This window comes from Arachis hypogaea, chromosome 14 (genome assembly GCF_003086295.3).
Source record: "Arachis hypogaea cultivar Tifrunner chromosome 14, arahy.Tifrunner.gnm2.J5K5, whole genome shotgun sequence".
NCBI lineage: Eukaryota > Viridiplantae > Streptophyta > Magnoliopsida > Fabales > Fabaceae > Arachis > Arachis hypogaea.
The window spans coordinates 11,369,013-11,381,919 of NC_092049.1; the positions used below are offsets into that span (position 1 = coordinate 11,369,013).

A 12,907-nucleotide genomic window follows, 5' to 3' on the forward strand; every position below is an offset into this window, starting at 1 on the left:
ATATCAGTTCAGAAATATACACCCAACAATTTGTGCCATATACACCCAACAAATTACCTCATATACACCCACCAAACTACGGAATATACCCCCCAAAAATCAGTTACCAGAAGAACTAGAACAACAAGAACAGTAACACCTAGAAGAACTAAGAAGAACAGTGTAACATAGAACCAAGAATAACATTAAAACCTAGAACAAGTAGAACATGATAAACTGTAAAATGAGACGTAGAGCAAGAAGAATAGTAAAACGTACAACAACGTAGAAGAACAGTAAAACCTAGTTCTTCAATTTCGAAATGTGAAAAATATACAGGAATGGTAATTTAACGTACCTTGAGTATTATACCTTTGTTTTCTCTGGAGATTCTTGATCGAGAGTTCTATGTTGTGTTGATGGAATTTTCGAATCTTAGCGACGAGTTGTATATCTTCAGTATCGAATGATGCTCGAAAATGGAACGTTTGCTTTTTCTCTGAATGGCTTTGAGAAGTGGAAGAAATGGAAGAGTCTGCCATTAAGGGGCGGTTTACGCGAAGCGTAACCGTTTGAGTGGAGCGCGTGAATGTTACGCTCCATTCAATATAATTCAGTGCGCGTGTGGAATGTTTGTGGGCTAGGGGCTTGTATCACTTGTAAGGCCTTATTGCTTGTATGTGTAGCAGGCCTGATAAAATTATAAACGGTAATGTTAAAAAAATAAAAAATAATTTAAATTTATCTTTTTTTTTTATCAAAGATAGGAGACTCGAACCCACAACCTCTTAATTGAGTATGAGGAGATTATGCCATTTGAGTTATTACTCATTGGTTATAAAGTCTTTTTTTAATCTTAATAATTAATAAATATTAAATAAAATAAGTTTTAACTTTTTTGTTAGTTAATTTTTTTGTTATAAAATATTATAAATATATTTATTTAACCACAAAAGATGTTCTAAAAAATTTGAAACGTAATCAAAACAATTAAATATTTTATATATTCTTAAAAGGTTTTAAAAATTTAGATTCGGATATAATTTTTTATAAATATAATTAAATAATAAATATTTTTATCTTTAAAATTTGATAATTTTTATATTAAATAATATTTTTTGAAATTTTTTAAATATTTGAATTTTTTTAAATAAAAAAGGTCTAATGTTATTGAATTGTGCTTTACGCACCTTGTAAATAATTGTCTAAATGTTTTTAGAATAATTAGGATAAAATAAGGGGTAAGTACGATTTTGGTCCCTTAAGTTTAGTGCCAGAATCGAATTCGTCCCTCTTGTTATTTTGCCATTAAAATCGTCCTTAATGTTTTTTTTCGTATTAAAATCGTCCTTTTTAATAAATTTTTTTATTTTATTCCTAAACTACCCTTATTCCTATTTTAATAATAATAATTATAAAATTAAAAAAAAAACGAAAACACAGTGTTGGGGGAGGGGAAGAAAACGCGTTGGGGGAGGGGAGGGAAGGGGAGGGGAAAGGAAGAGGGGGAGGGGGAAGGGGACGGCGCCGGGAAGCCTCCGTCGTCGCCGCCATGACCTCGTCGTCGCCGTGACCTCTGTTTCTGTTTCTGTTTCTCTTGAATTTCTGTTTCTCTATTTCTGTTTCTGTTTGGGGTGGGAGAGAAGGGAGGCGGAAAGGGGAAAGGGGAGACGGGGAGGGGGAGGGGACGCGTGGGGGTGGGGGTGGGGGGAGGGGACAGTGGGGGTGGGGGGAAGGGGACAGTGGAGACGGGGAGGGGAGGATACGCGTAGGGGTGGGGGTGGGGGGAGGGGGAAGGGGACAGTGGAGACGGGAAGGGGGAGGGGACGCGTGGGAGTGGGGGTGGGGGAAGGGGACAGTGGAGACGGGGAGGGGGAGGGGACACGTGGGGGTGGGGGAAGGGGAATGGGAGGCAGGGAGGGGAAGGGACAGTGGGGTGGGGGAAGGGGGAAGGGACAGTGGAGACGGGGAGGGGGAAGGGACAATGGGGGTGGGGGAAGGGGAATGGGAGGCGGGGAGGGGACAGTGGGGTGGGGGGAAGGGGGAATGGGAGGGGAGGGGAAGGGGAAGGGGAAAGGGGAGACGGGGAAGGGGAGGGGGAGGGGACAGTGGGGGTGGGGGGAAGGGGAAGGGGAGGGACAGTGGGGTGGGGAGAAGGGGGAAGGGTAGAATTGTCATTAAAAAAAATTTAATTACAAAGGACGAAGTTAAATACAAATGCAACATTAAGGACGATTTTAATTGCAAAATAACAAGAGGGACGAATTCGATTCTGTCACTAAACTTAAGGGACCAAAATCGTACTTACCCCATAAAATAATTTACTACTTATACAAAATGACAAGATGATATTTTTAATTATTTCTATTATATTTTTTTATTTTTTTGAAAATATTTTTATCATTTTAATATTTTTAAAGGTAATTTTATCAATTTAATTAACCTTATTATTTTAGCTTCTATTTGGTCATTATTTTTATCCACTGACGTGTTACTTCATAATAGATATCATATAATGTTTGATTACGCATACACTACAGCACCTTTGATTTGCATTCAGAGTATCCGTTCTCTCAAAAGAAATGGTCCAATAATAGATAATCAAGTTGAAAGATTTTTTCTTTTAAGAAATTGGAAATAACATATATATATTGATAATCAAGTTGAAAGATTTTTTCTTTTAAGAAATTGGAAATAACATATATATATATATATATATATAATGATAGTGAATATTTTATAAAAATAAATTAAAAAAAAGACATATAGAGATTACAGTTTTTTTGTTTTAACGATAGGATATGATTTTCATTAATGAAAATAAATGGTTTAAAATGGACTACAGGTAAGGATAAAAAATAGATAGATCCATAAAACATTTAATACATATCTTATTGTAAAAAAAAAAAAAAAAAGTGAGGCTTTCAAATTTTTCGACGTTATTCCATAACTTTTTGAACTGCTACCAAGACTTCAGATGGAGGAATTTGATGACTTTTAAAGATGAGAATGTTTCGGGCTTTTCAAATTTGCCAGGTAATATTTGTTGCAAGTTTTTTTTTTTTTTAGTTACTTTATTTCTTCTCAATTCATTTTCCAGTCTCATCCACCATTTTCAGGTTTCTTCTTGCTAGTTTGGTGTTGACAGATTTGTTGTTTGCTAAACATCCTTCGATTCTGTGCACTTTTAGAAACAATGAAAGGTTGATTCCTCAACTTGGTTGCACCGCCGGTAGATTGGATTTACTGATTAAATTCAGGATTGGATCTTCTGAAGAACAGGTAGTCCCTCATGCATAATCTTCCAAAGACAATTCTTAATTTTTGAATGACAGTTTATTTTTCACAAATTAGAGCATAATGCTTTGTGTTGGTACTGCTCTGACAAGTATTCTAAAGGTGGGTGAAAAAATTGGAAGCTTATTCTGTATGTTGAGTTCATAGTGAAACTACTACCTTTTTCTTTCATCTAGGTAACTCTATCTTCGATTTCATGTATATGTGTGTTGAGGATCACTGTAGCAATTTCCTGGTCTTTCTTCTGTATGTTGTGAGAGATTAGGAGTGATAGCTACATAGTCTCTGACCTATGAATCCTCCCTAATTTGAATAGATAGACCTCTGCCTACTTTTCAGAGAATTTTTCTTTAAGACTTTCTTTCCTTCCATTATATTATGCCAACTCCAGGAAGGATTTGTACCTGTTTCTGCTCTTAGGAAACCAGAATTCCGATAATAATACTTACTTTGGTAAACTTTACTGATAAGAGAGTTTGGCCTGGAGAGTAGACGCCATCCTTGCTTTGCTAACATCACCAGATTAAAGGCTTTAAGGTATTTGAAGTTTAGTCCTCCTTGATTTTTTAGTTTGCAAGTAATTCTCCAATCAATCTAGTGCATTCTCCGTTCAAACTCCTTTTGTCCCCACAAAAAATTATAGGATGGCTCTTTGAATTTTTTCAAGGAGAGTTTCTGGTAGTTTGAAACAGCTTAGAGTGTAAAAAGAAATCATCGTGGCCACAACCTTAATTAAAACTTCTCTATAGGAGTGTGTATGGTCTGGTCCGGCCTGAATTCGGCTTCACCCGTGCCGTGTGCACCCTAAGGGAACTAAAAAAGATATATATATGTTTTAAATTTATTTCAATATTATGTTATATTAAGTATTGTTTTGATCCCTAACGTTGAGGGTCAGAAGCGAAATTGTCCCCAATGTAATTTTTGATTTAGAATCGTCCTTAACGTTTTATTTCGTATTAAAATCGTCCTTTTAACTTTTTTCCGGACAAAAATACCCTCCACCACCGCCAGTACCTTTACCTCCATCACCACCAGCACCTTTACCTCCACCACCAAGAATAACAACATCAATGAAATCAACACAAATTCAATAAATCAAAGAATCAGAAATTCAATAAATCAACAAATCAACACAAATTCAACAAATTCAACAACCAAATCAACACACAACAACAATAAAATAAGAAAACAACAAATCAAAATCAGAATTAAAAGTAGAAGCAGAAGCAGTCACAAAAGCACAAGAAGAAAAAGTAGAAACTCAAGCAGAAGCTCAAGTAGAAGCAGAAAGTAGAGACCAAAGCAAGGAGCAGAAGCCGAAGCAAGAAGCAAAAGCCGAAGCAAACAGCAGAAGCAGAAGCAAAAACAGAGGCCGAAGCAGAAATAGGGAGTAACAGCGGCGAGAACGCGACGGGGAGGAGCGGCAAAAACGCGGTGGGGAGGAGCGACGGTGCAGAAGCAGAAGCTCTCTCCCTAGCTCGCGATGGCGGCTCCAAGCTTCGCTGGCGCCGTCCCCCCTTCCCCTTCCCCCTCTCCCTTCCCCTTTTCCTTCCCCCCTCCCTCACGTCCTATCCCTTTTTTCCTTCTCCCCTGCCCCCTCGCGTCGTTTTCTTTTTTTTTTTTTAATTTTATAAGTTTTTTATTAATAGGCGTAATTTAGTAATAAAATAAAAAATTTTATTAAAAAGAACGATTTTAATACGAAATAAAATGTTAAGGACGATTCTAAATAAAAAATTACATCAAGGATGGTTTCAATTCTGATCTTTAATGTTTGGGACCAAAATAATACTTATCCCTTATATTAATTATAAGCTTATTGTTTTATTTTTAATAACACTTGTTGAATTACCAAATAGATCAAAGACGCATCAAATTAGAATTTATGGTCAAATTCAAGTTCAAATATGGATATCAACTTTTCGGTAACAAGTTTCTTCCTTATAAATAAGTGCATCATAAATAAGTTTTTTTATAAATAAATTTCTTTATAAATTATTGTTAAAGCTTAAAAGACCCGATTTTTATCCGGTTTGGACCCGGTATAGTTGTGGCCCAGAAATATTTAGGTTTTATCGGGTTTAGAATCAGGTTAGAATCTAAAAAATAGACCCGGTGTATATTTAAGGTCGGATCTGGGTCAGGACAAATCCAGTTTCACCCGACCCATGAACACCCCTACTTCTCTGCCACTAGTAGATAAAAGAGCTCATTTCTAATGACTCAATTTCTGAGTCACCCTATCCTTAATGTAGTTGAAAGTAGCCTTTTTGGATCTCTGAATCACTGCTGGGAGGCCCAGATATTTGTTCTGATTTCCAATGTGTGGTATCAAAAGAATTTGAGCTAGTTGGTCACGAATGTGAATTGGGATATTTTTGCTAAAAAAAGCAGATGGCTTATCAAGATTAACCTTTTGCCCACTTATTTCCTCATAAACCTGTAAAATCCAAAGCAAGTTTTGTCATTTTTCCTCACTTGCTTTGCTAAAAAGTATTGAATTATCTGCGAAAAATAAATGGTTGATTTTAAGACACCTCTTATTGAGTCTCAAATCGGATATTTCCAGTCTCTGTTCTCCTTTGTGGAGTAGATGGGAGAGTCTCTCTGCACAAAATAGGAATAGATAGGGGGATATAAGGTCACATTGTCGTAACTCTCTATGTGGCTTGAAAAAACCATGAAGTTGACCTTCCACAGTAACAAAATAGGAAACTGTTGTCATAAGTTCCTTTATCCAAACCATCCATTTTTCACAAAATTTCAATTTCTGCATTATATTCCACACAAAACTCCATTCAACCCAATCATAAGCCTTACTCATATCTTATTTCAATGCCATATCATAATCTCCATAATTCTTATTTTTCAGAAAATGCATATATTCATGAGCAATCAATATGTTATTAAACCTGCCTTTGATAAAAGTACTTTGGGGGATCACTTATAATTCTGTTCATCACATTTTGTAGTCTATGAACCAGAATTTTAGAAATTATTTTGTAAAAAATAGTGCTTAAGCTTATAGGGCGGACGTGCTTCATAGATTTAGTATTCAGTACTTTTGGAATAAGACAGATATGTGTGTGATTGAAGGCTTTAAGAATTTTACCGCTAGAGAAAAAACTCTTTACTGCCTGAACCACGTCAGCTTTGATATTCTCCTGAAAAAATTGAAAAAAATTGGCTGTAAAACCATCCTCCCCCGGAGAGGAGAAGGGGTTGATGAAATAAACTGTTGTTTTTATTTCTGCTTCAGTAACTGGCCAAATCAGGAACCTGTTTGAGGCTACATTTATCTTGTTCGGTATACCTTGAAACTCCACTTCTAGGTTTCTAGGTTGGCTAGTAGCAAAGAGATCTTCCAAGTATTTTTGCGCTATTGCTGCCATATCCTCCAGATCATTAGCAACTCCACCCTCTTCATCCTCCAACTCCACTAACTTATTTTTCCTATTCCTGACTTAGAATTTGGAATGAAAAAATTTAGTGTTCTTGTTTCCCTAATTAAGCCACTGTGATTCACCCAAAAACTGTCTCTCAACAATTTTCTACCGGCAAGTGCACCGGATTGTCGTCAAGTAAAAACTCACTGTAGAGTGAGGTCGAATCCCACAGGGATTGGTTGGTTGATCAACATTAATTGGAGAATTGTTCTAGTTGAGCTAAATCAAAATTTAGTTGAGATTGCAGAATGTAAATTGGCGAGAAACTTAAAGTACAAGAAATTAAATGATAAAAATTAAATTGCGAGAAATTAAATGACAGAAGCTTAAATTGCATGAAATTAAATGGGAATGGGGATTAAGCATGAAATTAAAGAGCATAATCTAATGAGAATGGGTAAGATAATAGTAGGGGAATCATTGGGGTCTGGAGATGTGATAATTCTCCAGATCAAGTTTATTTTCAGCTCTTCCTCAATCAATGCATTCATTGATCTCCTTGGCAATCTTAGGTGATTAGATCCCAATTCCTTGGCAATCTAATCTCTCTAAGCATGAACAATTGCCCAATTCCTTGATTTAAGTGCTCATGGAAAGAGATGAAGATCGGTCACTGATTCTACCACACAAATTCATAGATCAAAGTATTAGTAGGATTACATGTCACTATATCCATCCAAACCTCAATCTAATCCAATGTGACAAAGCAATTCTAGCATGATCTCCTCATTCCTCTTCCAAGGTTCAGAGGATATCCAATTATGAATAGCTTCTTTCTCAAGTTAGATGAAGAACGAAAGCTTTCTAGCAAAATCAAGAGAAAAGAAAGAAGAAGAAGAATGAAAACTAATATTGATCCATTGAATTACACAGAGCTCCCTAAACCAATGAAAGGGGTTTAGTCATTCATAGTTCAAATCAATTTACAGAAAAAGAAAAGTGCAGAAAGAAATAAAGAAAGTACAAAAGAAATTAAAAGAAAGGTGCAGGAAATGAAAATCAGGGAATTGAACTCCCAGAGTCCCCCTCAGGGGCTCCCAAGTGCTCCCTAAATCTTCAACAATTCTTCTATTTATATCCCTCTTTCCATCTTCAATTGGATCGTCAAATACTGGGATGTGGGTCTTGGCCTTGATTGAAGCAATTAGGATTGATTCCTTGATGATGGACGTTGGCAACTAACATTCATATTCTGTATTTGTGCATTTTGGAATGAGTTAACGTTGGTGATCACGTTTGTACAAAAATGTTGGGCCAAATGTCCCCTTTGAAAAAATGGTTTCTGGTTACTGTCATCGATGTTTGACTCAACGTTGGAGTGCCTATAAGTACACGTGGATGGTCAATTTTGGCCATTTCACGCGTAAGCGTAACCAATGCGCGCGCGAAGTTGGAGAGAAATGCCTTCCCACGCGTACGCATCATAGACGCGTACGCGTCGATGCAAAATCTCCAACTCCAGTTTTCGAACACTTATCGCGAACGTTGGACCCAGCGTTGGACTAGCAACGTTCCCTCCAACGTTGGCTTATCCACGCGTGCGCGTCACCTACGCATGCGTGTGGATGCTAAATTCTCAAATTCCAAAACTGAACTTTGTATCGCGAGCGTTAGGGGTAACGTTGGTTTGGCAACATTACCTCCAACGTTGACACCCTTTTTTGCATAATGTTGCACATCAAGCCTTGGGACGTTACTTTGTCCTCTTGTCAACGTTGCCAATTTCATTCTCACTATAGGCTATTATATATGGTTGGAAAGCTTTGAATATCAGCTTTCTAACCCAACTGAAATCACCTCAATTGGACATTTACAACTCAAGTTATGCTCCTTTGAAGGAGACAGGGTCGCTGGTGTCGGTGTGCAACGTTGGCGCACCAACGTTTACACCAACGTTGGTAACAATGCCAGATTTTGAAGCTCAAACGTATTGTCCACTCCATACTATTATATATTTTTGGAAAGCTCTGAATGTCTACTTTCAAATGCCATTGGAAGCACATCATTTGGAGCTCTACAACTCGAGTTATACTCCATCGAAGGTGCAGAGGTCAGCTGGCCTTACTACAGGTTGGTACTATGTCGTCTATGCACATTTCGGGGCAGTTTTCTCCCTCAATTTTATTGTCCACCATGTAGTTCCATATATTCTTGGAAAGCTCTGGATTCTTACTTTCTAATATTTTTGGAATCACCTCATTTGAGGCTCTGTAGCTCAAGTTATTCTTGTTTGAAGTATATCCCTTCAGGCTGTTAGGAGCAAAGTTTGTGGCAACGTTGATGAGCCAACTTTGGCCACCAACGTTGCTTGCTCTTCTTCTTCTCTGCCCTTCCTTTGCTTCTTCTTACCTATCATCCACCAAACAAAATGCATCATTCATAGCATCAAATAATTCTTTGCATAAATCTCATGAAAATGCACAAAATTAACATTATTTGATTGAATCAAGACAAGCATGAATTTCTCATCTAAATACTTACTTATTGCTTAAGAAATGCATGAAACTACTCTAAAACAAACTAAAAATGACTTGTGAAACTAGTCAAGATACCCTGGCATCACAACACCAAACTTAAATCTTGCTTGTCCTCAAGCAAGTGATAGAACATGAAAATACAAGAGATACAAGTCCTTATTCAGAGAATTCAAATCCTTGGTTCATGGAGTTTCATGCATGGCAACTTAGGTTCATGTTCATGCTGGTTTCTGGCTCCTATATGCTCTTGTCTTGCAGAATTTCCAACGTAGTTAACTTCTTCTTCCTCTATGTTTGACTCCTCTGATGTTGATGGTTGGGTGTGGATTGCTGCTACCTGGCTTGCTTCTATTTTCTTTGTGAGATCTGCCAATTGCTTGGCAATCATCTTGTTCTGAGCCAAAATTGCATCCATGTTGTTCATCTCCATGACTCCTCTATTATTGCTTCTCTCAGAGGCATAAAAGTACTCATTCTCGGCCACTGTTTCAATGACATCAATGGCTTCCTCAATCGTCTTCTTCTTGTTGAGTGAGCCTCCAGATGAGTGGTCTACAGCCTTCTTTGATTCATAGGAAAGTCCTTCATAAAAGATATGCAACTGCACCCATTCATTGAACATATCATGAGGGCACTTCCTTGTCAAATCTTTGAATCTCTCCCATGCCTCATAAAGTATTTCACCATCCTGCTGTCTGAATGTTTGAACCTCCGCCCTCATCCTGCTGACTCTTTGTGGAGGATAGAACCTTAACAAGAATTTGTTGACTACATCCTCCCAAGTTGTGAGGCTCTCCTTTGAAAATGATTCTAGCCACTTGGATGCTTTATCCCTTAGAGAAAAGGGGAATAGAAGCAACCTATAGGCATCAGGATGAACTCCATTTGACTTTACTGTATCACATATCCTTAGGAATTTAGTGAGATGATGATTAGGGTCTTCTTGGGCACTTCCTCCAAAAGAACAACTGTTTTCAACCAATGTGATGAGCTGTGGCTTCAACTCGAAATTATTAGCATAGATGATGGGCCTTTGAATGCTGCTACCATAGTTTCCTGGGTTTGAATTGATGTAGGACCCTAGAACTCTCCTTTCTTGTCCGGCAGGATTGGCTGCACCTCCTCTGGCATGATTGTTCACCTCTCCTTCATGATGGTTTTCCATATTATCCTCCATGTTTGTATCAAAGTCTTCCTTCTCTTCCTCTGCACCAACAGCTATTTTTCCTCTTGCTTCCCTCCTTAATCTTAGGAAGGTTCTTTTCGGTTCACTATCAAAAGAGGTTGAAGTTTCTCTTCTTCTACCTGTCATACAATGAACAAGTACAAGAAACAACAAGTGCAGATTCTACTAAAACAGAGTATAGTTAGCTTGGTCAGAGCAATTTATCAAATGGTTAGTGGGTTAGCTTGCTGGAAAGTAAAGAAGTAAAGAAAAATAAAGGGAAACAACTAAAATTGCAGAAAGCGAAGATAAACAACTGAAATTAAAATTCAAAAGAAAATTGCTCAATCTAGTTATCTTCCAATTTAGTAATTGTCAATACAAAACCAATCCTTGGCAACGGCGCCATAAACTTGATTCACCCGAAAACTGTCTCTCAACAATTTCCTACCGGCAAGTGCACCAGATTGTCATCAAGTAAAAACTCACTGTAGAGTGAGATCGAATCCCACATGGATTGGTTGGTTGATCAACGTTAATTGGAGAATTGTTCTAGTTGAGCTAAATCGAAATTGAGTTGAGATTGTAGAATGTAAATTGGCGGGAAACTTAAAGTGCAAGAGATTAAATGACAAAAATTAAATTGCAAGAAATTAAATGACAGAAGCTTAAATTGCATGAAATTAAATGGGAATGGGGATTAAGCATGAAATTAAAGAGCAGAATGTAATGAGAATGGATAAGATCAAAGTAGAAGATTCATTGTGGTTAGGAGATGTGATAATTCTCCGGATCAAGTTCATTTTTATCTCTTCCTCAATAAATGCATTCATTGATCTCCTTGGCAATCTTAGGTGATTATATCCCAATTCCTTGGCAATCTAATCTCTCTAAGCATGAACAATTGCCCAATTCCTTGATTTAAGTGCTCATGGGAAGAGATGAAGATTGGTCATTGATTCTACCACACAAATTCATAGATCAAAGTATTGGTAGGATTACATGTCACTATATCCATCCAAACCCAATCTAATCCAATGTGAGAAAGCAATTTTAGCATGATCTCCTCATTCCTCTTCCAAGGTTCAGAGGAGATCCAATTATGAATAGCTTCTTTCCCAAGATAACTATCCAATTGGATGAAGAACGAAAGTTTTCTAGCAAAATCAAGAGAAAAGAAAGAAGAAGAAGAACAAAAACTAATATTGATCCATTGAATTACATAGAGCTCCCTAACCCAATGAAAGGGGTTTAGTTGTTCATAGCTCAATTCAATTTACAGAAAAAGAAAAGTGCAGAAAGAAATAAAGAAAGTACAAAAGAAATTAAAAGAAAAGTGCAGGAAATGAAAATTAGGGAATTGAACTCCCAGAGCCCCCTCAGGGCCTCCCAAGAGCTCCCTAAATCTTCAACATATCTTCTATTTATATCCCTCTTTCCATCTTCAATTGGATCGTTAAATACTTGGATGTGGGCCTTGGCCTTGATTGAAGCAGTTAGGATTGATTCCTTGATGATGGACATTGGCAACTAACATTCATATTATGTATTTGTGCATTTTGGAATGAGATTAGCTTTAACGTTGGTGATCACGTTTGTACAAAAATGTTGGGCCAAACGTCCCCTTTGGAAAAATGGTTTCTGGTTGCTGTCATCGACGTTTGACTCAACGTTGGAGTGCCAACGTTTGCCCATCCATGTGTACGCGTGGATGGTCAATTTTGGCCATTTCACGCGTAAGCGCGCGAGGTTGGAGAGAAATTCCTTCCCACGCGTACGCTTCATAGACGCGTACATGTCGATGCAAAATCCCCAACTCCAGTTTTCGAACACTTATCGCGAACGTTGGACCCAGCGTTGGACTAGCAACGTTCCCTCCAACGTTGGCCTATCCACGCATGCGCGTCACCTACGTGTGTGCGTGGATGCTAAATTCTCAAATTCCAAAACTAAACCCTTTATCGCGAGCGTTGGGGATAACGTTGGTTTGGCAGCGTTACCTCCAACGTTGACACCCTTTTTTGCATAATGTTGCACATCAAGCCTTGGGACGTTACTTTGTCCTCTTGTCAACGTTGCCAATTTCATTCCCACTATAGACTATTATATATGGTTGGAAAGCTTTGAATGTCAGCTTTCTAACCCAACTAGAATCATCTCAATTGGACATCTACAACTCAAGTTATACTCCTTTGAAGGGGACATGATCGTTGGTGTCGGTGTGCAACATTGGAGGCAACGTTGGCGCACCAACGTTTACACCAACATTGGTAACAATGCCAGATTCTGAAGCTCAAACGTATTGTCCACCCCATACTATTATATATTGTTGGAAAGCCCTGAATGTCTACTTTCCAATGCCGTTGGAAGCGCATCATTTGGAGCTCTACTCGAGTTATACTCCGCCGAAGGTGCAGAGGTTAGCTGGCCTTACTACAGGTTGGTACTATGTTCGTCTATGCACTTTTCGGGGCAATTTTCTCCCTCAATTTTAGTGTCCACCATGTAGTTCCATATATTCTTGGAAAGCTCTGGATTCT

The 12,907-nt window shown here is 38.0% G+C and overlaps 1 non-coding gene across 1 annotated transcript; it reads left to right on the forward strand.

The window, feature by feature from the left end:
• The first annotated feature begins 9,819 nt into the window (after positions 1-9,819).
• Positions 9,820-9,926, forward strand: LOC112746488 (small nucleolar RNA R71). Its single transcript, XR_003174369.1, has one exon. It is a non-coding gene; the product is annotated as a small nucleolar RNA R71 (small nucleolar RNA).
• The last annotated feature ends 2,981 nt before the right edge of the window (positions 9,927-12,907 follow it).